Below are 26,307 nucleotides of genomic sequence, written 5' to 3' on the forward strand. Positions count from 1 at the left end.
TGGAGCCTAACGCCCCGGGGGATCAGCGTAAGGTCCTTCCTAGTGGAGGACAGTAGGACAACCGTTGCACGTTTTTGTGTTCACTCTTGATGTGTGTGCACTTTTTTTGGCACCGGGTGGAAGTTTCTGGGTGTGTTTTGCACGCCGCAGGCTTTTCAAAACTTACATCACTGAATGTAACCCCTATCATTGCTGATTTGCCCTGCTACCCTGTCATGCCAGCCCTGCGCCTAAGCCTGCGTCTTACTGCGGGCTTCTCTTGATTGCCATTATGGTGATTTGGTCCTTACAAAACATTTATATTATAAATTAGATTCCAATTTATATTCAGTTTCATTTATCATAACTAATCAACAACGATACAAATTAAATATATCATGTAGACAAATAGAAAATATCATATATCACCCCTAGTTGCTGAAAACAAATATATGCTTTAATAATGGTTGCATGGTAGGCAGATAGTATTATGCTGCATACACACGATCTGAGTTTTCGTCTGAAAAAACATCCAAGATTTTTCCGACGAAAACTCAGGAATTTCGCTCAAGCTTGGTTTGCATACACAGAGACACACAAAAATACTCAGAACTTTCGACCATCAAGAACGCGGTTATGTACAACACTACGACGAGCCGAGAAAATTAAGTTCAATGCTTCCGAGCATGCATCGAATTATTTCCGAGCATGCGTAGGAATTTTACACATCGGAATTGGTACAGACGATCGAAATTTCCGATCGGAACTTTTTCCATCAGAAAAACAGAGAACCTGCTCTCAATCTTTTGCTGGTGGGAAAAAGTCAGATGGAGCATACACACGGTCGCAATTAACAACCAAAATATTGGACTTTTGCTGGCGGAGTTTCCGATTGTGTGTACAGGGCATAAGATGACACACAGAGTAAGTAAGTAAGTAACAAAACCAACTTCCAAGCCATTATGGAGAAAATGCATGTACAAATCTAGGCCAGGAAAGACATACTACATGCCATACATGGGCATATATGTTTTGAATCTAAGAACTCAGGAGGATTTGGTTTTGAAAGGCTCAGTACAGATGGGCATCAAGAAACAACATTTTACTCACCTTTCATGTTTTTGCACAGTCATTCCTATGAAAGGCTTCCTTGGGAGTGCCTCTTAAGAAACTGCTACGTTTTGGTGCAAATCCCACCTTATAGGGTATGAATGCTTGCCCACATCCACATCTGTATGAGCTGCGCATTTGATCACCATGCTCAGATACAGAAGTAAGTCACAACTCCGTGGGTTCCTGGATACACCCGGGGAAGACAAGTTCTACAACTTTCCTTTCTCAGCAACTCAGAAATCCATACCTGATGAGGCAGAGATTGCTGGGCAAGAAACCTGCAGTCAGGTTAGAGGCCCCCCCCACTATCAGAACTGGCATGTAGGCAGCTGGGCAGGAGCATAATAACATGCAGCCTCTGTAAAAAAAAAAAAACAGCTACTGTGGGGTAGACATGTGCAGAGTGAAATTTTTCCTTTTTTCAAATTTCATTTTCGTCCAAAAAATAAATTTATTTAGTTACTCCCGAAATTCGTTTTTATTTATTTTGTTTTTCGTTAAAAAATTGCATTCGTCCGAAAATCCACATGAATTACTGTCGAATCTGTCTTTGAAGGCTTATGGTGTCTGTCGAATGTATAAAGAAGATTCGACGGAGCTGCTAAACTCTATATAGCCTATAGGCGGAGCATTTGACTCCGGAAATGTAGGATTGCAGCGTCGTACAGTTTCGATGCTCCGTCTAATATTATAAACGTGTGTGTTTTTCGTTGCTTTGTCAAATCTCCGTCGTTAATGTTGAATGAAGTCTCACAGTGTTAGGTGTCAGATAGTGAGTGACTGATAATAATGAATATGGCGGCAACCCATTGTGAGACCGATATGGAGGCATTGGATGACGTTCCTGGGCCATCTACAAGTGTTTCTGTATATATATTATATATTCGTTCAAACAGATACTGGTGGACTGGTGATAGCGATCACTAGGGATGAGCTTCGTGTTCGAGTTGAACATATGTTCGACTTGAACATCGGCTGTTCGCCCGTTCGGCGAATTCCGAACATTATGGGCCGTTCGCGCCAAATTCATGTGGCGCTCACGGGCCACAATGCACTGCGATGGAGCAGTGCATTGCTGGCTCATGATTGGCCTAGCACGCACTGTGACCCCGCATGCTTGGCCAATCACAGCGTGGGCAGCGAGGAGAGCCATGATTGCAGGATGCCTGTAGCCAATCATAGCTCAGGCTGTGTAGTACACGCCCCACATTATATAAGGCCGCCAGCGCAGCGGCCTTGTGTAGTGTGTTAGCGTCTGAAGCAGTTAGGGGGTGTTCTGTGTACCTTCAACACAGTATACACCGATCTTTATCGGACGATTTTTCGATCTTGCTCTTCTGTAGTGGTTGTTGTCTGCGTGCCCTGTCCGCAGTATACACCGCTATATTCACCTCACCTATATAGCTAGCGATATATCTATCTTTTATAATAGAGCTTGCAATCAGTGTTAGGAGCTTGTGCGTGCTGTCTGCGTGCTCTGTACCCAGTACACACCGCTATATCCACCTACATAGCTCTTCTCTATTTGAGCCATCTGCCATCTGCAGGAGTTATTGGAAGTTGTGTGTTCCTCCAGCACAGCACAGTATACATCTGTATTTACCCTTTATTGCTGGTGTTCTATAATAAAGGCATCTGCAGGAGTTAGTGGGTGTTGTGTGCCTCCAGCACAATATACACCTGTATCTACCCTTTATTGCTGTTCTCTAATAGAGCCATCTGCAGGGCTTAGTGGGTGTTGTGTGCCTCCAGTACAGTATACCCCTTTATCTACCCTTTATTGCTGGTGTTCTATAATAAAGGCATCTGCAGGAGTTAGTGGGTGTTGTGTGCCTCCAGCACAATATACACTACCCAATTGCTGTTTTATCCAACTCCCTTCAGGCCATTACCATGTCTGGAAGGCCAGCAAGGAGAGGCAGACAGGCGCAAGCCGATAAAAGAGGGCAAGCAGGCTCTGTGTCTAGAGACAACAGTGCTGGTCGTGGACACGGTGCATCGTCATCAGCACGTGGCCATGGGACACGCTTGTCCTTCTTTTCGGCAGCTGGACATGTTGAGCCGCAACATGCCAATGACTTGGTAGAGTGGATGACCAAGCCCTCTTCATCCTCCTCATCCTCTCTCACCCAGTCTCAGGGTAGTAGCAAAGCAGCTGCCAACGCATCGTCTTCCCTCGTCTCAATGTCATCATCAGTGACTCCTTCCCTAGACCCACCACGTCCTCCTGAGGAGTCTCCTGAACTCTTTGAGCACAGTGTTGGGTACATGCTCCAGGAGGATGCCCAGTGTTTTGTAGGCTTTGATGATGACACTCAGCTAGAGGAAGGCAGTAGCGTGAATGCAGAGAGAGGGGATGCTCAAGAAGGACAGCAATCTGGCAGTCATGTTCCACAAGCTGCAGCATACTGCCAGGTTTGCTACAGCGATGAAGAGGGAGGGGATGATGAGGGCACTGACTCCACATGGGTGCCTGGTAGGAGAGAGGAGGAGGAGGAGGAGGAGGAGGCACATGTCCAACGAGGCAGGATGCCATCCGGGGGCCAGCTTAGGGGCAGCACACCGACTGAATCACACCGCAGGGCTCCGCCTGTGCAGGGCGCTGCCTCTGCGCGTTATTCTAAATGTTCTTTGGTGTGGGCCTTTTTTGAGACGAGTGCATCAGATCGCACCGCTGCTATTTGCAACATATGTCTCAAGCGTATCTCGCGTGGCCAAAACATCAGCCGCTTGGGCACCACATGCTTGACCAGACATATGTTGACCTGCCATGCAGCTCGTTGGCAAGCGTACCTCAAAGACCCACACCAAAGAAAAAAGCGGACCTCTCCTTGCTCCTCATCAGCTGGCATCTCCAACCCCACTAGACCTTCAGTCCTCTCTGAAACCTGCTCTGAGAGGAATGAAGGTGTAGAATTAGGAGTGTCACAGCCAAGTGCTTCCGGGCACTCTGCTAGCAGTACACCCACGTCCGATTATAGCAGGCAAATGTCCCTGCCCCAGCTGCTGGACCGGCGAAAGAAGTTCACTCCCAGCCATCCACATGCCCAGCGGTTGAATGCTAGCTTGGCTAAATTGCTAGCACTTCAACTGCTGCCTTTTCAGTTGGTAGACTCGGCCCCCTTCCATGAGTTTGTACAATGTGCGGTTCCTCAGTGGCAGGTCCCCAAACGCCACTTTTTCTCACGGAAGGCGATTCCGGCTCTCTACCGGCATGTGGAAGGCAATGTCCTTGCCTCGCTGGACAGGGCGGTCAGCGGTAAGGTGCATATTACCGCTGACTCATGGTCCAGCAGGCATGGACAGGGACATTACCTGTCTTTCACGGCCCATTGGGTCACTCTTCTGGCAGCTGGGAAGGATGCAGGACAAGGTGCAGTAGTGTTGGAGGTTGTTCCGCCACCACGCCTCCAAAATGCTACTATTGGTTGTGACACACCTCTCTCCTCCACCCCCTCCTCTTCTTCTTCCTCCATGGCCTCTTACAGTGCTCTGTCCTCAGAACCAGCGGTGCTCTGTAGGCGTTCCAGGGGCTACGCAAGTACGCAGGCAAAACGATGCCATGCCGTGCTTGCGCTGGTTTATTTGGGGGACAGGAGCCACACTGGGGCGGATGTTTTGTCAGCTCTGCAGGGGCAGGCCGAGAGGTGGTTGACGCCACGCCAGCTTAAGCCAGAAATGGTGGTTTGCGACAATGGCACCAACCTCCTCTCCGCCCTCCGACAGGGACAACTGAGCCATGTGCCCTGTGTAGCTCACGTCCTTAACCTGGTGGTGCAGCGTGGAATAATGGACAGGGCACTTGAGGCAGAACAGAGGCAGGAAGAGGAGGACTTCCTTGCCTCTCAAGGCCCCCTTTATCCAGACAGTGTTCCTGCTGTGCCACCCATCACACAGGAGGAGGAAGAGGAGGATGATTGTGTCAGCATGGAGGTGGAGGCTGGCACTCAGCATCAGCAGCAGCAGCAGTCTTGTAGGGATGATTTACAGTCCCAAGAAACCCGTGGACTTGTACGTGGCTGGGAGGAGGTAGCTGCGGATCATGTTGTCCTTAGTGACCCAGAGGACTCCGGACCGAATGCCTCAGCTAACCTACGCTGCATGGCCTCCCTGATCCTGCAAAGCCTGCGGAAGGATCCTCGTATTCTTCGGATCAAAGAGAGGGACCATTACTGGCTGGCCACTCTCCTTGATCCACGGTACAAGGGTAAGGTTGCTGACCTTATCTTGCCATCGCAGAGGGAGCAGAGGATGAGACATCTCCGGGAGGCCTTGCAGAAAGGTCTGTGCAACGCATTCCCAGAGACTGGGAGGTTACAAACTCCTGGTCCTGGAAAACGTGTTGCTGAGGCATCGGTCAGAAGGAGCGGTGGAGAAGGTGGCCGTCTGACTGATGCTTTCAGCCAATTTTTTAGTCCGCAGCCCCAAGGTATGATCGGTTCCAGCAACCATCGCCAGCGTCTGATTTACATGGTGCAGGAATACCTAAGGGCAAGGTCAGACTTGGACACCTTTCCCACTGAAAATCCTCTGGCTTACTGGGTCTTGAGGATGGATCACTGGCCAGAGCTTGCACAGTATGCAATTGAGCTACTGGCCTGTCCTGCATCCAGCGTTCTTTCGGAACGCACCTTCAGTGCTGCTGGTGGCTTTGTTACTGATCACAGGGTGCGCCTGTCCACCGAATCAGTTGATCGACTGACCTTCATCAAGATGAATCAGTCTTGGATAACCCACAGCTACCAAGCACCTGAAGTTTATGTAACCGAATAATTTTTTTGAAATATCACATCCCTTCAAGTCTGCCTATGGTGATGCTGAGTGACTGTCCTGTTATGTTGATTGTCTATCCTCTTCCTCCTCCGCTGATATGTTGGAAGAACATTTCTGGTTCTGGGTGATGCCATCAGCCCAATTTTTCTGCCCCTGTTTAACAGGGGCGTTTAATTACAATTTTTGATGCAATACTTTGCAGCAGGGCTAATTCCTGCAATAAAACTAGAGTATATGGGAGAGGTTGCAGTGTCGTAGCACCAGCACCAGTGCCTAAGGCCCAATTTTTCTGCCCCCGTTTAACAGGGGCGTTTAAATACAATTTTTGATGCAATGCTTTGCAGCAGGGCTAATTTCTGCAATAAAACTAGAGTATATGGGAGAGGTTGCAGTGTGGTGGCACCAGCACCAGTGCCTAAGGCCCAATTTTTCTGCCCCTGTTTAACAGGGGCATTTAATTACAATTTTTGATATAATATTTCACAGGAGGGCCCGTTCCTGTGCCCACCCAGATTAACTGTGAGGACTTATAGTGTTGTGGCACCAGCACCACAACCACCAAAGGTCAATTTTTCTACCACTGTTCAACAATGACATGTAATTACAATTCTTGATATAATCGTTCACAGCAGGGCGCTCCAGCGCCCACCAAGAGTCACTACTTTCAAACATCCAACTTACAAACATCTCCTACTTGCAAACGGAAGGAGACAACAGCAAGTGAGATGAAAAAAGATGGACGACAAAACAAATTATACAGGGGTGATAACCCTTCCCTATGTTTTCCAAAAAGCTTAAAAAGTTTTTTTGACTGGAGCTACACTTTAAAAATGTACCAGTTGAAAATTACAGACAGATTCAACTTAACACAACAAACCTACACAGTCCCTGTCTTGTTTGCACCGCCTGTATACTGCTATTCTGAGTATATAGGGCCTTGGGGGCCACACTTCCTTTTTTTAATATGGGTACGGGGTTCCCCTTAATATGCGTACAAGACCCAAAGGGGCTGGTAATGGGCAGGGAGGACTACCCATGCCATTTTTCTCAATGATTTTCAACCATATTGCAGGAACCAGATATAACATTAAAACCGCAAGCAGTTTTAAATGATGTTATTTCCGTTTAATGTCATTTTGTGCAGGGACTGTTCTAAACACGGGAAACACATGGCACTTCACAGGCATACTACAGACACCCCCCAGGCACGATATTTAAAGGAATATTTCACTTTTTTTTTCACTTTAATCGTCATTAAAATCAGTGCTCCCGCCAAAACGGCCATTTTTAAAAACATTTTAGGCATTGACCCATGTCCCCTGGGGCAGGAGCCAGGTCCCCAAACCCTTTTTAGGACAGTATCTTGCATATTAGCCGTTAAAATTAGCACTTTTAATTTCGAACATTCGAGTCCCATAGACTGCAATGAGGTTCTAAAGTTCGTACGAATTTGGGGTCCGCTCGAAAGTTCTGGTGCGAACCGAACCGGGGGGTGTTCGGCTCATCTCTACCGATCACTGATCAGACAGGTAACAAGATTCTATAATAATAAATCTCTCCCACAACACAGACAGCCTCTGAGGCTATCACAACAACACTAGCAGCAACACTAGTATCACTATAAGGTTCTCACACTAACACAATAGCAGCAGATTATTAGGAAAAAGCTAAGTTGAACTGTAGCTTGCTTCACTATTGTTCTGCTGCTGTGCTTATGCTTAATAATAATTTGGGTTCTCTGACAAGTGACAATTCAAACGGACCAGCTAAGATTGACTGTCTTCTGAAATGATGATTAATTGTCTGCGTCTCTCTCTGCTAGCAATCGTAAGTGAAAGTAAGTTGGCTGTACATGTGTACTTAGTTCTAGCTATTTTATTGCTCCTCTTCTTTGGTTACAATCAGCCAATAACATTCATCATTATCATAATTTTTATTTTACTTCCCCCCCCCCAATTCCAGAATCTTTTCTCTCTGTCAAATCTTTTCTCTCTATGTTGAATCTTTTCTCTCTGTCAAATCTTTTCTCTCTGTCGAATCTTTTCTCTATATAATCTTGGACTAAGAGAGGTAAGGTTAGGCACATTCAACCACAGGTTCAATAGACACAGATTGTTATTGTCAGAGTCACGTCGAATCTCCTATTCTATATCAAACTGTTGTAACAACGAAAACGAAAAATCGTTTTCGGATTTCGTTATCGTCTGTCAAAACAAAAACGAAAATACCTGAAATTCGGACGAAAATGCATTCGGACGAAAATGAATGCACATGTCTACTGCGGGGAGCCTCAACCTGATTGCTAACAGAGTGCTACAGTTTCAGAGGAGTGGCGCTTTGTCTTTGGACTTAGATCTCGCTAACATTCACATGTGGTACCAGCGCTAGCCTGAATTTCACTTTGAAGGACCCTATTTATGAGGATAATTGCAAGTAGTTGTGCTCTCTACTGTTTTACTGGTAGTAGATTAAGTAGTAGTGATTGTTATGCCGCGTACACACGTAGCGGACTATCCGACGGACTTAGTCTGGCAGACTTCCCGCCAGACTGTCCGTCGGACTTTCCGAACGGGCTACTTGCCCACACATGTCACTTTTTCAGTCCGCCGTACTTTTGAAATGAACGGACTCGCCCACACACGCGGAGTAAAGTCCGCTCATTTCGAGCGCGTCTCCAGGTAGGGGGGGCCCGCGAAGGAGACGTCGCTGGCCCCGCCACCTGGTATGGACTTAAAGGGGAACCCCAACGCCGAAAAAAATCGGCGTGGGGGTCCCCCCAGGTCCACAACAGACCCTTGTCCGAGCACGCTACCCGGCCGGCCAGGAAAGGGGGGGACGAGCGAGCAGCCCCCCTCCTGAGCCGTACCAGGCCGCGTGCCCTCAACATGGGGGTGCCTTTGTACTTTATTTTACAGGTGAATGGGTAGGGGTACATTGTACCCCATACTCATTCACATAGGGTGGGGGGCTGGTATCCGGGGGGCCCCCTTATTAAAGGGGGCTTCCGGATTCCGATAAGCCTCCCACCCGCAGACCCCGACAACCAACGGCCAGGGTTGTCAGGAAGAGGCCCTTGTCCTCATCAACATGGGGGCAAGGTGCTTTGGGGTGGGGGGGCCATGCAGCCCCCCTTCCCCAAGGCACCCCCCATGTTGAGGGCACGCGGCCTGGTACGGCTCAGGAGGGGGGGCCGCTCGGTCGTCCCCCCTCTCCTGGCCGGCCGGGTAGCGTGCTCAGACAAGGGTCTCTTGTGGACCTGGGGGGACCCCCACGCCGATTTTTTTCGGCGTTGGGGTTCCCCTTTAAGTCCATACTAGGTGGCGGGGCCAGCGACGTATCCTTCGCGGGCCCCGCCTACCCTGAGACCCGCTCGAATGAGCGGACTTTTCTCCGGGCGGGAAAAGTCCGCTCATTTCAAAAGTACGGCGGACTGTCATACACACGGCCGGATTGTCCGCCGAAATTCGAGTCCGGTGGGAAGATTGGAGTGCAAAACTACTTTCTAAGTCCGCCGTACTTTCGGGTCAAAAAAGTATGCCGGAGGCTACACACAGGGGGATTGTCCGGCGGACTTGAGTTTGCCGGACTTTTCCACCCGATTGTTTGATCGTGTGTACGCGGCATTAGCTTGACTCTCTATTGTTATAGAGTCTTATAGGGACAATGGTATGCACCCCATGTTACCCTGAATGAGTTACAGGAACATTGCAGTCCATGCTTGTGAGGCATGTTTTTCCCACCCTGAACCTATTTTGCATCATTGATTCTAACTTTGCACTTGTTCAAGCAAATATATATACACTTGCAGGCCACCTTTTGTCTTCAGAACTGCCCTAATTCTTCATGGCATAGATTCAACAAGGTGTTGGAAACATTCCTCAGAGATATTGGTCCATATTGACATGATGGCATCACACAGTTGCTGCAGATTTGTCGGCTGCACATCCATGATGTGAATCTCCCATTCCACCACATTACAAAGGTTCTCTATTATATTACCGTATTTGCCGGCGTATAAGACGACTGGGCGTATAAGACGACCCCCTATTTTTCAAGTGAAAACATAGGTTTTGGGCAATACTCGCGGTATAAGACTACCCCCCTTCTGAGGCAACACCATTTTAAAAAAACATTAGAACAATTAAAAAATACAAAGCAAGAATGCCAACTACTCATCCGCCATGCTGTGTTATGTCATAAAGTAAATCAAACAATAATAACACAAACAGATCTATTGAATGCCACAACACTGGAAAGTAGAATTTTTCACTAACCAAACCTATACCACTTTTGGGTTACATTCTATGGGAATTGTCCACCAAAATGCATTTAATAACCCCCTGTCATATGTCCCAGATTTACCTGTCCCTCTTGGGTGCCTGGGACCTCAAAGGCAAACAGCAGGATGTATAGTAGTAGGAGATCAGTGAATGGATTTACCCAGGGAAGTATGGTGAGCGGTGTATTATTTTAATGAATACAACTCCTGCTTGGATTGGCAGAGGCTGTAGCATCGTCAGCCCTTGTCTCTCTCTCTCTCTCTCTCTCTCTTAATAGAATACATCGCTCGCTGGGATTGGCTCAACGGCGTATACTGTTTGTAGCTGCAGCCACATACAGTATTAGCAGACATTTGGGGGCTGACATCCATCGGGCAGCATTGTATACCTGTATACCCGGCGTATAAGACGACCCCCGATTTTTGGGCATTTTTTTTAAGTGTAAAAGGTAGTTTTATACGCCAGCAAATACAGTATATTGAGATCTGGTGACTGTGGAGGCCATTGGAGTACAGTGGCCTCATTGTCATGTTTAAGAAACCAGTGGTGAGATGATTTGAGCTTTGTGACATGGTGCATTATCCTGCTGGAAGTAGCCATCAGAAGATGGCTACACTGTAGTCATAAAGGGATGGACATGGTCAGCAACAATACTCAGGTAGGCCGTGGCAAATAAACAATGCTCAATTGGTACGAAGGGGCCCAAAGTGTGCCAAGAAAATAGTCCCCCACACCATTACATTACCACCACCACCAGCCTAAACCATTGATACAAGACAGGATGGATCCATGTTTTCATGTTGTTTACACCAAATCCTGACCCTACCATCTGAATGTTCCAGCTGAAATCGAGACTCATCAGACCATGCAACATTTTTCCCATCTTATATTGCCCAATGTTGGTGAGCCTGTGTGAATTGTAGCCTGTTTCTTGTTCTTAGCAGACAGCAGTGGCACACAGTGTAATCTTCCGCTGCTGTAGCCCATCTACTTCAAGGTTTGATGTGTTGTGCGTTTAGAGAGAGTACTCTGCATACCTTGGTTGTAACGAGTGGTTATTTAAGTTACTGTCACTTAAATTCTCTTTCTTCCCCATTCTGATGCTCGATTTGAACTTCAGTAAGTCATCGTCACCATGTCTAGATGCCTAAATGCATTGAGTTGTTGTCATGTGATTGGCTGATTAGCAAATTGGGTTGCCAAGCAATTGAACAGGTATATCTAATAAAGTGGCCAGTGAATGTCAATGGGACTTTTAATGTGCCAACACTAAGAGGAGAATTCCATTAAAATAATAATTTTTATTTAAAATTCTTTGAAAAAGAGGGTGTTTTTCACAAACTTCTTGCATTATAGATTGTCAAACTGTCCATATTAATCACAATTGAATCATTCTTCTGGAAAACCCCCTATGTGCCCTAAACCTATATTGCATACATCACTAACATCATATACAAGATCATACATTTTTCTTGAGAGGAGGAATTGCAAGTGGCAAAGTCAGTACAGGAAATATTGCTTGCAGACAGTAAAGTACCATGGAATATACAGCCCTTAGAATTTGAAAGTAAGCAGCAGAGAAGATGGAAAGCATGCAGCAAATCCAGGAAGATGTGAAACGAGGTGGCCAGCAGACAGGCCGCACTCACAACATGAAAGAAGATTTTTCAAGTAAGCTTATATTGGAATGTTAAAAATAACTATTGGTTATATTGCTATTGGCTCCTGTGGCTTTCAATCAAAGTCAGTTAGCCAAACAGGGGAGAGAGGTGGCAACCCATAACAACCAACTAGAATTCAGTCTGCTGAAATCAGTTCAATTTAACATAGATGCTCATTAATTTGCTACAGATTACAATAATTGTTTTGGGTCGATGATTGAAACTCACGGATGGTTGGTAAAGGAAGTCACACCTCTCACTCACTGTGTTTTGTCTAAACTTTAGCCTAAGCTATTGAGGAATGTTAACTATTGTTCAATAAAGTAGCAAAGGAGAAAGAGGAAAACATGGAAAGGAGCACAAAGCTTCACTTTGCTGGATGTGTAGAAGACCACATAATAATCATATGCAATTTTATTGGACTAAAAATTTATCTATTTATTAGTGTTGACATAGTAAAGAATTAAATGTACAGAAAACCAATAAACATCTTACTTAAAGCGGTAGTAAACCCGCTGAAATTATTTTTTTTTAGACCTGCAAGGGAAAAGGCATAATGAGCTAGTATGCACCGCATACTAGCTCATTGTGAAATACTTACCTTAGAACGAGGCCCTGATATCTCCGACTATCCACGCCGAGGGAGCTGACATGTTCCCTCGGCGTTTCTTCTGCGATATCGTCACTCTTGCGCATGAGTGTGGGAGATTTCTTTCTGGCCGGGTCCAGCGTCTGCCGGGCTTTCAGTCGAAATCCCCTGTGCACATGCGCAGCTGCAGTCAGCGGCTCATTGCGAGGGGAATATCTCCTAAACCATACAGGATTTTTTTTTACCTACAGGTAAGCCTTATAGGCTTACCTGTAGGTAAAAGTAAAAAAAAAAAACACTATACAACTACTTTAAGAATTAGAATTTAAAGGAATAGAAGAGAAACACGAGAATTGATAGTTGTCTCATCACCTTCTGAGAATACTAGCTCTCTGATTGTCATGCTCACTAATTTTCTTCTAACACATAATAATAGGAGGCGCACATAATAATAAACAGTAGATAAAAATGTGCAAAATAAAACATGAAACAATAGTCTGTATCTCTATGTGCAATCTTGAATAGTAACTCCACCAATGCATATCACTCAGTACTCTAGGTGCAATCCCACCACCTACTCACTGAAATTCACAGTATGAAAATGAGCACCTGTCTAAGGCCCCTTTCACACGAGGGGGATTGGCTCAGATATAACTCCGTTGATCTCCGTTGAGCTGGCAGATGACAAGTCCCTCTCTGCTCACTGAGCGGGGAGGGACCTGTCAGAGCCCCGCTGATTTCTATGGGGAGATCGGACAAAAACGGCATGTCCATTTTCATCAGCTCTCCCCGATTCACCAGACGGATGGCTGAATGTATCGTCATATATCTGTCTTGAGCGGATCAGGTGGCAGGCGGGTGTCAGCGAACACATCTCTGCTGACACCCGCCTCCCCATAGAAGTCAATGAGTGGCCTGCTCGGATCTGCCTGAAAAACGGACAGGCGGATCCAAGCGGGCTTATCATGTGACAGGGGCCTAAGGTCGGTCAAAATGCACTTCATAATCTCCACTCAATGGAATGAAACTCTCTTACCTCTATTGTCTTGAATTCAGGATAAATGGTGATAGTGACAAATCAGCATGTTCTTGCGCCAGCAAATAGGGGTGCATTGCTCAGAAAAGAGATGTCTCATGGTGTAATAGGTTTATTATACAAAAAAATAAAAAATGTAAGTACAACTAAAGGCAAAACTTCATTATTTTTAAAAAAAATTTTGGACAGTGCGAAGATGGATCAAAACACCTGTCAAGTTTGTTTTGCTACCTCTGCCCTCATTAGGGAGATCCATCCACCATTACCATTTACGATTATCATCAAACGTGAAAGTAAAAGAAAATTCAGAATTTGGGGATATAGGGGAAATCTTCCAATGGAGCCACTAATTCTGGTGCCTGGGGGTCCCCAATGGGTTCCCTTAATTTCCAGGGATTATCTCTCAATTTCTGTTTTGGCTATGGGACAGGAAGTGAAGTTAAATCTCCCCAATGGGACACATATGACAGGTGTTATAACCCTCCCTTACCCTATGCAAAATAAATAAATTAAAGTTTTGCCTATAGTTCTAGTTTAAAACAGCAGGAAACACTCACATGATAAATGCATATGTATACAGAGCTGGAGCAAGCTAGGAGCAGATCACAGCCACAATTCCGAACGCCAACATTTTACCCAGTATCGGGTGAATACCAACGTGCCTGCATGGACTTCATCAGAGTCTCTTTTACCTGTGAGCATGAAGGATGAGGTTTTTGCAAATTGGAAAATCTCTATGTGTAAGATCAGGCACTGCAGAGATTGATACATCCACTATATGACAATGTATTAATACTAGTTAATATATCTGACAGTACAATGTATGACATCAAACAAAGTTCATTTGTTCTACATAAATATAAAAATATCCAAGAAAATAACATGAGTTAGGTTTAAATGGGTTAAGCAATCTGATTACATAGTGTCATAGACAGTTCAAAGGCAATCTGAACTAGACCATTGTTGTATTTGTAAGATACCAGGGTTTTTTCTTTTGATTCCTAGCAAACATTTGCCTGTTCCAGAATGGGCAAAGTTGGGGATTTAACAAATGAGCAGGGCCTTCTGATTTCTACTGCATTAAATGTATTGTAATTTATGTTGTAAAGCTCTGCATAAACTGTTGGCACTATATAAATCCTGTATAATAACAATGCTGAAGTAATGCAGGGGGTATAACACTAGACACATGAGTAGGATAGGACTGCTGAGGGTGTAACGGTGAGCAATATGTGTAGGAGAGGAGAGCAAAGGGCTATAGCAGTTGGCAGTATGTACAGGAGAGACATGTAGATGGCATCATATTATATTTTTACTTGTAAAAATGTACTTTACTGTGGCAACAGGTTGTCTTTATGTAGACAGCCAAGGTCTTTTAGCACCAACACACTGAAGCTCTAAACTCAGTAGTGTTAAGTAGGGATAGGCCAAATACCCCCCGGTTCGGTTCCCACCAGAACACCTCGAACAAGCAAAAAGTTCTAGCGAACATCCAAATGCTATTAAAGTCTATGCGACACGAACATGAAAAATTCATCAAAAGTCCTCATTGTAAAGGCTTATATGCAAGCTATTGCCATAAAAAGTGTATGGGGACCTGGGTACTGCCCTAGGGGACATGTATCAATGCAAAAAAAAGTTTTTAAAACAATCGTTTTTTCAGGAGCAGTGATTTTTATGATGCTTAAAGTGAAACAATAAAAAGGAAATATTCCTTTAACTATCGTGCCTGGGGGGTCCCCTTAGCCTGCCTGTAAAGTGGTGCATATGTGCGATGTGTAGAACATCCCGCAGCAATAATTACATTTTTAAAGTAAAAAATGTCATTTAAACTTGCTTGTGGCTAGGGATGAGCTTCGAGTTCGAGTCGAACTCATGTTCGACTCAAACATTGCCTGTTCGCCTGTTCAGCGAACAGTGAACAATTTGGGCTGTTCGTGGCAAATTCAAACACCCTGTACAAGTCTATGGGAGAAATCTAAAGTGCTAATTTTAAAGGCTAATATGCAAGTTACTGTCCTAAAAAGTGTTTGGGGACCTGGGTCCTGCCCCAAGGGACATGGATCAATGCAAAAAAAAGTTTTAAAAACGGCCGTTTTTTCAGGAGCAGTGATTTTAATAATGATTAAAGTGAAACAATAAAAGTGTTTTTAAATTTCGTACCTGGGGGGTGTCTATAGTATGCCTGTGAAGGGGCGCATGTTTCCCATGCTTAGAACTGTCCCTGCACAAAGTGTCATTTCGCAAGGAAAAAAAGTCTTTTAAAATCACTTTGAATTGTCGGTTTCCATAATACAGAGAACACTCATTGAGTGTTCTCTGTATTATGGGAGCCGACAATTCATTCATTGATAAAAAAAAAAGCGTGGGGTTCCCCTAAATTCAATTACCAGGCCCTTCAGGTCTGGTATGGATATTAAGGGGAACCCCGCGTTAAATTAAAAAAAAATTGACGTGGGGGTCCCTTAAAAATCCATACCAGACCCTTTATCTGAGCACGCAACCTGGCAGGCCGCAGGAAAAGAGGGGGGGACGAGAGAGCGCCCCCCCCCTGAACCGTACCAGGCCACATGCCCTCAACATTGGGAGGCTGCTTTGGGGGTCTGTGACCCCTCAAAGCACCATGTCCCCATGTTGATGGGGACAAGGGCCTCATCCTCACAACCCTAGCCGGTGGTTGTGGGGGTCTGTGGGCGAGGGGCTTATCAGAATCTGGAAGCCCCCTTTAACAAGGGGACCCCCAGATCCCGGCCCCCCTGTTTGAAATGGTAAGGGGGTACAAAAGTACCCCTACCATTTCACAAAGAAAGTGTAAAAAATGGTTTTCTATTTTTTGGGCCCATCGGGTGGCATGATTGAAGATGGATGTACTGTACATTGCGGGACACTTTTTTTTAAAATAAAGGAATTGTTAAAAACTGTCTCTTTTGGTTTTTACTTTTTTACACTTCTTTGGTGAATGGGTTGGGGGGGGGGGGTCAGGATCTGGGGACTCCCTTGTTAAAGGGGGCTTCCAGATTCCGATAAGCCCCTTGCCTGCAGACTTCGACAACCACCAGCTAGGGTTGTCAGGAAGAGGCCCTTGTCCTCATCAACATGGGGACATTATGCTTTGGGGTGCACCCCAAAGCACCCTCCCCATGTTGAGGGCACGTGGCCTGATATGGTTCAGGAGGGGGACGCTTGCTCACCCCCTCGCTTTCCTCACCTACCAGGCTACATGCTCAGATAAGGGTCTGGTATGGGTTTTGGGGGGGTCCACACCAATTTTTTTTTTTAATTGGCATGGAGTTCCCCTAAAATCTATGCCAGACCCAAAGGGCCTGGTATGGATTTTGAGGGGGACACCAAGCTGTTTTTTTTTATTTTGGCGTGGAGTTACCCTTAAAATCTATACTAGACCCAAAATGATTTTGGGGGGACCCCACATCGATTTATTTCTTAATTCTGTCACAGGGTTCCCCTTAACCACTTCAATACACTGTATTATATACTCTGCACTGCACTATATACACCCTGCACTGTATTATATATACTACAATGACTACACTATATACTCTGCAATGTATTATATATACTATACTGATCTCGCTATATACTCTCCACTGTATTATATATATACTACAATGACTGCACTATATACTCTGCAATGTATTATATATGATATACTGACTGCACTATATACTCTAAACTGTATTATATATACTACACTGACTGCTCTATATACTCTGAACTGTATAATATATACTACACTGACTGCACTATATACTCTCCACTGTATTATAAAAACGACAATGACTGCACTATATACTCTGCAATGTATTATATATACTATACTGATGACACTATATACTCGCCACTTTATTATATATACTACACTGACTGCACTATATACTCTGAACTGTATTATATATACTACACTGACTGACAGCACATTGCACTAACTACCTGCCTAATCTCTATTCATTCACTATTTACGGCTGCCATGTAAGCAGCATCCTTATATAGTGTGGGGCATGAACATTGCCCCTGAGCCATGATTAGCCAAAGGCACCCAGCCCTTTGGGTCTGGTATAGATTTTAAGGAGAACGCCACGCCAAAATAAAAAAAAAACATTGTGGGTCCTCCCAAAACCCATATCAGGCCCTTTGGGTCTGGCATGGATTTTAAGGGGAACTCCACTCCAAAATGTATGTTGATGGGGACAAGGGCCTCTTCCCAGCAACCCGGGCCAGTGGTTGTCGGGGTCTGCAGGTGGGGGGCTTATCAGAATCTGGAAGCTCCCTTTAACAAGGGGGACCCCAGATCCCGCCCCCCCCCCATGTGAATGGGTATCAGGTACCCCTACCCATTACCAAAAAAAGTGTCAAAAAGTAAAAAACACAAGAGACAGTTTTAACTAACGCCGCCCAAAGGACCCAAAAATAGAAAAAATTTAAAAGCTCTGCTAGATGGGAGACCTCTTGGCTTTGACAGCTGTTGTTCAGGCAAGGCCAGCCCGGTGATGTAACCGAGTGGCTCCGCCCCTTCTGATGTCTTCTGATGTCAGAGGGGGTGTGTCATCTGGTTTTGTCAGCAGGTGGGCCTGCCCTTGCTTATATAAGAGCTGTCAAAGTGAAAATACAGCAGTTTCCGTGGAGGCAAACTTTTTTCAGTATTTCTATTTGTCCGGTGCATCGGGCAGCGTGATTGATGGTGGATTTACTTTGCAACACACTTTGTTTTTCTTTTTTAATAAAGGAATTGTCAAAAACTGTCTCTTGTGGTTTTTACTTTTTGACACTTTTTTTTGGTGAATGGGGTAGGGGTATGATGTACACGCTACCCATTCACATAGGGGTTGGGATCTGGGGGCCCCCTTGTTGAAGGGGGCTTCCAGATTCCGATAAGTCCCCTGCCCAAAGACCCTGATAACTATGGGCCAGGATTGTTGGGAAGAGGCCCTTGTCCCCATCAACATGGGGACCACGTGCGTTGGGGTGGGGGGCACAGAGCCTCCCTGCCCCAAAGCACCCACCCCCCATGTTAAGGGCATGTGGCCTGGATTGATTCAAGAGGGGGGGGCTGCTCCTAAAAAAAACAATTGTTTTAAAAACTTTTTTTTGCATTGATTCATATCCCATAGGGCAGTACCCGGGTCCCCATACACATTTTATGGCAAAACCTTGCATATCAGCCTTTAAAATGAGGCTAGAACTTTTTGCCTGTTCAAGGTGTTCTAGTGCAAACCGAACACTTGTGGGCTTCATGTGTGGAGAGATAAGATACGTGAACATTTAATTAATTGCCTCCCACTCAGCAGCATCTTGATAGCAAAAGTGCAGGGTTCACTTTCCTCTCTGCCATTGTAATCAGGAGAGGGAATAATGGGATGGGCAACAACAGATGTTCCAACATCCTTGGAGCATAAGGTGAACCTGGGAGCAGCGGCAGCAGAGATAGTGCTGAGCGTAGGAGCAGATCTTTTAGGCACATTGATTTGGAGTGTTTGTGGGGTGGCGCAAGGTTAGGGGTTTGTGTTATATCTTTGACTTGGATGTCATAAATACAATTGGATAAAACAAAAACTGTGCCTGGCTTAATTTCATGCTGCAAAACAACCAAATGTGATCATTTTAAAGGGGGTGATTTGTTTCCATATCCTCTATATTGATTTTATATATATAATATATATATTATATATATATATATATATATATATATATATATATATATATATATATATATATATATATATATATTCACTGGAACTAAGGGGCTAAGAACAACCCCTGAAAAACAGCCCCACACCATAATCCCCCCTCCACCAAATGATTTGGACCAGTTCACAAAACAAGGTCCAAGAAGACATGGATGAGTGAGTTTTTGGGTGGAGGAACTTGACTGGCCTGCACAGAGTACTAGAACTAGAAAAGTAATAGAACACTTTTGGGATGAATTAGAGTGGAGACTGCGAGCCAGGCATGCTTGGGAAAGGGTGGGCCAACTCAATATTGAACCGTACGGACTAAGCCCCTGTACACACGGTCAGAGATTTCGACAACCAGATCCGTCGGATTTTCTCAGTCGGATTTTGTCCGTCTGATCTTGTCCGAAACTGTTGCATACACACGGTCGGACTAAGTTGTCGAAAAATCCGATCTTTCAGAACGTGATGACGTAGATGGGACTACATTCAGGCTAGTAGCCAATAGCTTTGATGTAGGAATTTGATCTGAGCATGCGTGGCACTTGATCCGATCAAAATTCGCTACACATGATCGGAGTATGTCCGACCGGCCCAGTTGGTCGGGAAATATTTCCAACATGTTGGAAAATTGGGTCCAACGGATATTCCGACGGAATCAGTCCGATGCATACCACACACAGTCGGATTATCCGACGACACGGTCCGATAGGACACATTCCGACGGATTCTCCGACCGTGTGTACAAGGGCTAAGACTGGGAGGCCATTGAAGCTCATGTGTGTGCAGAGGCAGGTGTCCCAATACTTTTGGCAATATTATATATATGTATATATATCCCCTTTTTTCCTTAGAACTTCTTTAATTCTTTGTGGCATAGATTCAACACGGTGTTGGAAACATTCCTCAGAGATTTTGGGCCATATTGACATGATAACATCACGCATTTGCTGCAGATTTGTTGGCTGCACATCCATGTGGAAATCTCCCATTTCACCACATCCCAAAGGTGCTCTATTGGATTGAGATATGTCGACTGTGGAGGCCTTTGAGTACAATGAGCTTGTGAGCTCATTGTAGTGTTCAAGAAACCAGCAGTGAGATGATTTGATCTTTGTGACATGGTGCATTAGCCTGCTGGAAATAGCCATCAGAAGATGGGTACACTGTAGTCATAAAGGGATGGACATGGTCAGCAACAATACTCAGGTAGGCCGTGGTGTTTAAACAATGCTCAATTAGTAGTAAGTGGCCCAAAGTGTGCCAAGAAAATATCCCCCACACCATTACATCACCACCACCACCAGCCTGAATCGTTGCTATAAGGCAGGATGGATCCATGTTTTCATGTTGTTTACACCAAATTCTGACCCTAATGTCTGAATGTTGCAGATGAAATCGAGAATCATTAGACCAGGCAACCTTTTCCAATCTTCTATTGCCCAATTTTGGTGAACCTGTGCGAATTGAAGCCTTCGTTCCCTGTTCTTAGCTGACAGGAGTGGCACCCAGTGTGGTCTTCTACTGCTGTAGCCCATGTGCTTCAAGGTTTGATGTGTTGTGCATTCAGAGATGCTATTCTGCATACCTTGGTTGAGGTTAGTTGAGTTACTGTTGCCTTTCTATCATCTTAAACCAGTCTACCCATTCTCCTCTGGCCTCTGACATCAACAAGGCATTTTCCTCCACACAACTGCCACTCACTGAATATTTTTTTTCTTCTTCAGGCCATTCTCTGTAAACCGAAAGGTGGTTGTGTGTGAAAATCCCAGCAGATCAGCAGTTTTTAAAATACTCAGACTAGCCCATCTGGCACCAACAACCATGCCGCATTCAAAGTCACTTAAATCCCCTTTCTTCCCCATTCTGATGCTCTGTATTTTTCTGACAACTGTGATGGATTTCCCATCAGTTTTTATCTATAGCCCATAGGCTACCATGACATACATAGACTGTGTATCTGCCCAGCAGGGACACGGGCAAAAAAAAAAGACACGGTTCTAATGCTTCCACATTATCAAAAATAAAAAACATAATTAAATAAAAAAGTTTATGCTTTATACATTAAAGCATCAGTAAAAATGAATTAAATATTAATAGAGCAATCTCTGATTCGCAGGCTGGAAGTTTCTGAAATGCGAAATGAGAGGAGCTGGTAAAATTATGTATAAATCATTTCTTAAGTATTCTCATTTTCAACCGCTGTTGCTGCTTTCAAAAGGTGTAGGTTGGTGCAATAAATTTGTAGTTTTAATTGAATAAGCCACAAAACATTTCCGGGAAAAATAAAAGCATATACTTTTAGTATGTTCAGTTTACAATGTCTTTACATTTGCTACATGTGCCACTTTTGCTTGCTCTTGTTACAGCTTTCCAATCATAGGCTGGGTTACTTGCCAGGAAGCAATCAATGAGATGCTTTGCCAGTAAGTCTTGAGACGTTAATCTCCTGGCTGAAGACCAGCAGTTTGGCCTAGAGAAGGAGACTCTTGTTTATTCTATGGTACAATCTGTGCCTGTGTATTGTTATTTTGTAATAGGCCTAATGTTTTATATCTACTAACCTGTTTATCTTGGTACGGATCAGGGGCAGAACAACATTTGAAATTTTTTTTTTCAAATGTCTCTGTAAGTAGGTGAGGATGCCATTACAGATGTTTCTGTTAAGCCCCATACACACGATCAGAAATTCTGCCAGCAAAAGTCGGAGGTGAGATTTTGGTCAGAAATTCCGACCTTGTGTATGCTCCATCGGGCTTTTGCTGGCAGAATTCCAGCCAGCAATAGATTGAGAGCAGGTTCTCTATTTTTCAGTTGGAAAAAGTTCAGATCGGAAATTCCGATCGTCTGTACAAATTCCGGCGCGCAAAATTCCTACGCATGCTTGGAAAAAAATTGACGCAATGCTCGGAAGCATTGAACTTAATTTTCTCAGCTCGTCGTAATTTTGTACGTCACCGTGTTCATGGCGGTCAAAAGTTCAGAGAACTTTTGTGTGACTGTGTGTATGCAAGCTAAGCTTGAACGGAATTCCTGTCGGAAAATCCATCCATGTTTTTTCTGACAGAAAATCCGCTCATGTGTAGGGGGCATAAGGCTACTTTCACACTGAGGCGCTTTAAACTGTCACTCCAGTATGAAAGCCCTCGGGCTTTCGCAATGGAGACATTAAAAAAAATCATGCTAGCAGCATCTTTGCAGTACCTTAGGAACGGTGTATACACCATTCTTTAAGCGCCCCTGCCCATTGAAATCAATAGGCAGTGCCACTGAAGCGTCTGCAAAGTGCCTTGACAGCGGCGCTTTTGAGGCACTTTTAACCCTTTTTTGTCTGCCAGCAGGGGTTAAACGCGCCCTGCTAGTGGCCTAAAAGCGCAGATAAAACAACGGCAAATCGCTGCTAAATATGGCATTGCTTTACCACCAACGAGCCCACCGCCCCAGTGTGAAAGTGCCCTTAAGATTGTTTAATGGCTTCCATTTAAACAGTCAAAAAATTATTCTGCAATGTCATATGAATTTCTGTATAACTGCATCTGCTTTATGTTTCAGTGCATTGTTTGGAAGTATTAATGTTCCCAAATGTGTGGGACCATTGCACAGACAGAAGACATCTTCAGATATAATTGGATGTGTGGGTTGGTGACAACACCTGATGCAAATCTACCAGTGGACCTTACCCTTTCAACCCAAGCTACTGATTGTACATCTTTGTCCCCCTGTTTAAAACTGATGTGAACCTTCCGTATAAGCCAATCAAAAACAAATAAAACTACTCATATTATGTAAAACTACTAAGATATTAGGTAAATGCGCTTTTATTTTATTATACTGCATGGAGTTCCCCTTTACAGTGGACTCATATGCAAACAGCAACAGCAAAATGCACTATTGAATACATATTGTACATGTGAACTGTTGTATTTTATAGATAGCACAGACCCCCCCCCCCCCCGCCCTCCTCCCTGCAGACTGTTCCATAGTTGAGCAATAAAGTCAGGTCTAAAACACGCCCCCAATTGTGGTTGAGCAGTGAAGTTGTAGCTGATGAGGTCATAGCGCTTGTTCTTTGGTTTTAGTAGAACAAAGTAATGTAATATAGCCTAACTGGTTGACACTGCTGGCCCGTCCTCTTCTAATCTCATTGCTGTGCCAGGTATCACAGGTGGCTGATACTGAGATGTTCAGAGAATTTTGCAAGCTGCATGTGAATATACAGTTAAAGCGTTTGTTACCCTAAAAAAAAAAAAGAGGATCCTGTTAGCTTAAAGCATGTTATACAGCACAGTACTTGTGCTGTGTAATTTGGCCCCCTGTATCACCTGAAATATCTGGCTAGTCCTACCCTTCCCCCCCCCCCCCGTAATTGGACCACGGTTTATCATGGTTGCTGAGCCCTGACATCGTGGTCAGTTTATGTGCCTCTGTCACCCGCAGCTAAAAATTACTGTTCGCAATCACTGCCAGACCCTCTGCTAGAATAACATGTACTATACAGTGTATGTTGTTATTTAAAATTCTTATTCTAAATACCTTACTGCCCCTTGCCAATCATGCCCCATGCACTACAGATTAGGTCACATGACTGCCCAGCAGACATCCGAGGGAGATCTCAGCCCCTTCCTCTGTAGTATATACATTGGAGAAAGAGAGTGACAAGGTGATCACGTGACCACTGATCGGCGAGGAGCAATAAGGTATTTAGAAGAAGAATTAAAAAAAACAGCATACACTGTATACTATTAGGGATGGGCCGAACACCCCCTGGTTTGGTTCACACCAGGACATGTATGCAAACATGCAAACCCTATTATAGTCTATGGGACATGAAAAATCAAAAGTGCTCATTTTAAAGGCTTATATGCAAGTTATTGCCATAAAAAGTGTATGGGGACCCGGGTAGTATGTTATCAATGCAAATGCAAGTTTTTAAAAACAATCGTTTTTTCAGGAGCAGTCATTTTAAAAATGCTTAAAGTGAAACAATAAAAATGAAATATTCCTTTAAATATCCTGCCTGGGGGGTCCCCGTAGTCTGCCTGTAAAGTGGCGCATCTGTGCCATGTGTTTTACAGTGCCGCAGCAAAATTACATTTCTAAAGGAAAAAAATGTCATTTAAAATTGCTTGCAGCAGTAATGTATTGCCGGCTCCCGGTAATATAGATAAAAATCAAGGAAAAAAACTATGTAGGTCCCCTCCCAGTCCATACCAGGCCCTTCTGGTCTGGTACGGATTTTAAGGCGAACTTCACACAAAAATTTAAAAATAAATTGATGCGAAGTCCCCGCCAAAATCCATATCAGGCCCTTTTCTGAACAAGCAGGAAAGGGGAGGACAAGTGAGCGCCCCCCCCCGAACCATACCAGACCACATGCCCTCAACATTGGGAGGGGGCTTTGGGGCCCTACCCATTCATCAAAAAAAGTGTCAAAACGTAAAAAAAATTAAAACCACAAAAGACAGTTTTTGACAATTCCTTTATTTAAAAAAAAAAGTGTCCCACGATGTAAATCCATCGCTAATCACACCGCCTGACATGCCTGAAAAATAGAAAAAAAATAAACAAAAATATTCCACCTCCATGGGAGGGCTCCTGCCGACTGCTGTCTTTTCGCTGTGACAGCTATTATATAGGCAAAGGCGGGGCCACCCGCTGATGTAACTGAGAGACCCTGTCCCCCTCTGGTGGCCCATGCCGCCAGAAGGGAGGGGGGTCACTCAGTTATGTCACCGCTTGTCCCCCCTCCTTTCCTGGCCTGCCAGGCTGCTTGCTCAGATAAGGGTCTGATATGGATTGGCGTTGAATTCCCGTTAAAATCTGTGCCAGACCCAAAGTGCCTAGTATGGATTTTTAAAGGGGACCCCACGCTGTTTTTTTAAAAGGGCCTGGTATGGATTGGGGGGGGGTTTATTTTCGATATAGTAATTAAAGAGGGATTCCACCAAAAAAAAATATTAAAAGCCAGCAGCTATAAATACTACAGCTGCTGACTTTTAATAAATGGACACTCACCTGTCCCGGGTTCCAGCGATGCCGGCAGCCGAGGCCGATCGATCGCTCGGCTCTCGGCTGCTGCAGTCACCATTCTAGGTGAGGGAATCAGGAAGTGAAGCGAATCGGCTTCACTTCCCGGTTCCCTACTGCGAATGCGCGAGCCGCGCCGCACAATAGGAAATCTCCGCGCTGTCACTGGGACCCGTGTGTCTCCCAGCAGACAGCGCGGCAGGGCAGGAAATGGCGTAGACTCCCACGGGAGTCTATGCCCGGAAGTGGGTGAAAATACCTGTCTTTGACAGGTATCTCCACCCCCCTCCCCCCTGAAAGGTGTCAATTGTGACACCGGAGGGGAGGAGGGATCCGATCAGCGGAGGTTCCACTTTAGGGTGGAATCCCGCTTTAAGTAGCTCAGGGAAAGGAATCGAGAGGGCAAAAAATTTGAATGTGCGGAACACGCACATGAAATTGACTCTCACAGTGACACTGACAGCAGTGTGCAGTAGCACAGATAATGATGGCACCTCACTAACATGACACCTCCCCTCCTGAGTCATACTGACTCTCTCTATCCATGCTAGGTGGTCCCTTCAGTCCACTCCCAGCTTGCCTTTCTCCTGTTCTGCAGACCTGCACATGAGGTTCCAGCTGCTCCATTCCCTTGCACCATGATTTCACGCCGGCACAGTCCGGACACACTGTAGCAGGCCCTGAGATGGTCTCGGCCAAGCATCACAGTCATATTTTTTACTGGCAACCTTTTTCTTTCACTGGCATTTACTGGCAGGAGAAAAGTGCCCATTTTTTACTGGCTGCCAGTAAAAATCCTGGCGGTTGGCAACACTGATGTTGCCCTAATTTTTAAGGCCAACTTCATACCTTAGCTTAACCGCACACACATTAACATGCATTGCATTAAGACAGCCCATTCATTTTAAATGGGCTGCTAATTAGGGGTGCCACCCGTCCAGGATTCACCTGGAAAGTCCAGGTTTTGATTCGTGTCCAGGATTCAGGCTCCCTGAAACCTGGACACATTATTCAGACTGGACTGTGGCCCCCCAACTTAGGCGTGCCTGGGCACATTCTAATCACCCAGTGTGGTAATTGCCCAGTGCGCCTGCACGCAGCTGTCTACGACGCATGCGCCGTAGACAGCGGTGCTTGTCTTCAAGTAAATATCTCCTAAATC

This window comes from Lithobates pipiens, unplaced genomic scaffold, assembly GCF_037356315.1.
Source record: "Lithobates pipiens isolate NorthernLeopardFrog02 unplaced genomic scaffold, aLitPip1_a1.2 Scaffold_16, whole genome shotgun sequence".
NCBI lineage: Eukaryota > Metazoa > Chordata > Amphibia > Anura > Ranidae > Lithobates > Lithobates pipiens.